This window comes from Pteropus vampyrus, unplaced genomic scaffold (assembly GCF_000151845.1).
Source record: "Pteropus vampyrus isolate Shadow unplaced genomic scaffold, Pvam_2.0 Scaffold115, whole genome shotgun sequence".
Taxonomy (NCBI): Eukaryota; Metazoa; Chordata; class Mammalia; order Chiroptera; family Pteropodidae; genus Pteropus; species Pteropus vampyrus.
The window spans coordinates 5,252,253-5,255,768 of record NW_011888896.1 but is presented as its reverse complement, the minus strand read 5'-3'; positions in this window follow the sequence as shown (position 1 = coordinate 5,255,768).

Below are 3,516 nucleotides of genomic sequence, written 5' to 3'. Positions count from 1 at the left end.
AGATTCTCTCTTTGTCTTTAACCTTTGTCATTTTAATTACATTGTGTCTTGGTTTGGGTGTCTTTGGGTTCATCTTGTTTAGGACTCTGTACTTTCTGGGGTTGTATGTCTATTTCCTTCACCAGATTAGGGAAGTTTTTCAACATTATTTCTTGAAAAAGGTTTTCAATTCCTTGTCTTCTCTCTTCTCCTTCTGGTACCCCTATAATGCCAATGTTGGTACATTTGATGTTTTCCCAGAGTTCCCTTAAACTACACTTATTTTTCTGGTTGCTATTCTGATTGGGTGTTTTCTGCTACCTTATCTTCCAAACCACTTATTCAGTCCTCTGCTTCATCTAATCTACTGTTGATTATCTTTTATGTAGTCTTCATTTCAGTTATTGCATTCTTCATTTCTAACTTCATTTTTTATGTTTTCTATTTCCATTTTTATATTTCCTATTTCCTTTGTTGAAGTTCTCACTGAGTCAACTGAACATCCTTAGAATCAGTGTTTTGAGCTCTGCATCTGGTAGATTGCTTGTATCCATTTAGTTTAGTTCTTTTTCTGGAGTTTTGTTCTGTACTTTCATTTGGGACATGGTTCTTTGTCTCCTCATTGTGGCTACCTTCCTGTGTCTGTTTCTATGTATTAGATAGATTTGCTATATCTCCTGGTTTTAGTAGAGTGGCCTTATGTTGTACGGGGTGTCCTGTGGGGCTTAGTGGCACAATTGCCCTGGTCACCTGAGTTGGGTACTCCAGGTATGTTCCTTGTGTGGGTTGTGTGTACCCTCCTGTTATAGTTCCCTCTTGATTGCTTTTGGCATGTTAATAGAAGGAATTGACCCTCATGCTGATTGGTTGTGAGGACTGGCTGTGACTACAGTGGAGGAGCTGACCCTATGGAGCAGGATTCACTTTAGTGGGCTCTGGTACCTGCCAAGTCTGCCCTTTAGGTGTTTGAGTGGTGCTCTGGTGTGTTCTGAAGCTTGACCCTGGGTGTGTTGGTTCTGGGGCCTCCTTGGAGGGGCTCTGGTACAGGCCAAGTTCAACAGCTTCCTGTGTCCTACCTGGTTCCACTTGGCGTGAGCTACAAAATGATCTGCAAATGATTATTACTTATGCTGGCCTTGCAGGTGCCTGGGAGAAGCTAAGCTGTGAACCAAAGCTGGCTGCTGCTAGTGCCGGGCTTGGGGCTGCTTAGCATAAGGTACATGACATGCTGAGGTCAGACGCTGCTTCTTTGGGGTTTGTGAACCTTAGATAGATTTTAGGAAAGTCTGTAGCATGAGCCAAGGCAGGCTGTTTGTATGAAAAAGCCACTGGAAGTGGCTTGGGTGGGCCCCAAAGTTGGTTGGGGTGGAGTATCAGGGAATGTGCAGGGTGGGACAAATGGTGTTAACCAGCTTGATGGAGACTCAGATATGGCACCCACCATAGAGTGCAGGCTGGGTGAGGAGAGGGTTCAACAAAAGAACAATGGTTTCTGCCAGCACTTCTGTTTGGGAGAACGCAGACTCTTGAGCCATTTCCCTGAAGCCAGACAATTTAGTTCCACCCTGTAGGTCTCTTTTGAGCTGCTGTTCCAGTGCTGGAGCTCAGAGAAAGTAAGTTTATCAGCAAGTAAGTTTGTGCACAGGCCCTTTAAGAGGAGCTCCTGGGCCTCCAGCAGCCCTGTGTCCCACCCAACTACAATCTTGTCTGGTTTTCACTACCAAGAGTTACAGGGACATCTCTTCCTGGCACTGGAAACCTGGGCTGAGGAGCCTGATATAGGCCTGGGACCCCTCACTCCTCAGGAGGGATCACCACAGCTAAGATATCCCTCCTGATTTTTAACAACCACATGTGGGTATGAGACTTGCCTTCTGAGTCTCTGGTCCTCCTATCTGTCTCCACCTGTATATCCTTCTGTATATTCTTCATTGTAGGACTTCTGTTTAGCTAGACTTTAGGTAATTCTCAGTGATGGTTGTTTTGTAGTTTAGTTGTAATTTTGATGTGGCCTTGGGAAGAGGCAAACACAGCATTTTTTTTTTTTTTAATGTCTTCTTTGGATTACTCGTCTTTGTTGTTGTTAATCTCATCTGGTATAATTTTCATATCAGATTCTTTAGTTTTTATCCCTAGAATTTCTATTTGGGTCCTTTTTATATCTCCCATATCTCTACTTAACTTTTTGAATGCTTTAATATATCTGTCTGCTAATTATAAGATATGTGTCAGTTCTAAGTCAGGTTGATTTTTGTCTTAATTATGTCTTTATATTTTTCTGCTTCTTTGCATGCCTGGTAATTTTTTGATTAGATGCCAGACATTTAAATTTTACCTCATTGGGTGCTGGGTTTATTTGTATTCCTTTAATTATTCATAAGTTTTGTTCCAGAACTCAATGTTATTAGAAACAATTTGATCCTTTTGAGTTTTGCTTTTAAGAATTGTTAGGCAAGATTAAAGCCATGCTCAGTGTAAGGCCAATTTTTTCCAATACTGTATTATACAGCATTACTATACAGTATTGAGTTAACATTCCTTTGTGTATTCTACCAAATTCTTCATGAATTGAGGTTTTCTATTAGTAGGAAGTCTTGGATGGTAGGAATAGGTACTATTCTCAGCTCTGTGTGGGTGCCTGGCACTGTTATCTCTAACCTATTTAGATGGTTCTCTTGGCTTTGGATAATTTCCTCGTTCAGAAGCACTGATAAGTATTTCAGCTGAATACTGAAGGGAGTTATTCAGCAGAGCTTCAGAGTTCTCTCTCTGTAGATTTTCCCTTCTATATTTCTATGAACTCTAATCACTTCATTTTCAAATTCTCAGTTCATCTCCTCAACTCAGGGAGTCATCCCAGAATTATCTAGGTTCATTTTCTGGGCATCACAGCCTAGAAACTTTTCAGAACATTAAGCTGGTGAAATCAGATGGCTTACCTTGTTTAGGGATCATTGTTTTCTATTGGCTGGTATCCTGTATATTGAACACTGTTGTTTATTTATTTTTTATTATTTCAGGCAGGAGGGTAAATTTGGTCCTTAGTGCTTGATTTTGGTTGAGAGCTGAAGTTCACCAGCTGGTAAATGTTTGTTTTGAAATAAATATCAGAGAACTGTCTGAGCTTCAAATAGAATAACTTAGGGGACTTGTGCATCTTTGGAAGTGGGAAAATGAGATTATGGGGTTTCATAACTGAAAGGGTTAGGTATTTGGAAGTTGGATAAAGCAGGAAGCAAGAAACTTAAAAACTACTGCTAAAACTTATAAGAAATAGTGTTATGTACTACACGAATGGCAGTAAATTAAAAAACAATGTCCTTCTTCGGCAAACTTTATCCAATGTATAGACAATATAACCCCCCAAATACACAACATATGACATATGTTACCTCATAGCTTTATAATTCTATTATAGCACTCATTACATTATATTGTAATTGGCAATTTATTCATATCTTTCTCTAACAAGTCTGTGAACTTCTCTACATCAGGACTAAGATGTCTTATTTAGTCTTTTATTCCCATTGTCTAGCA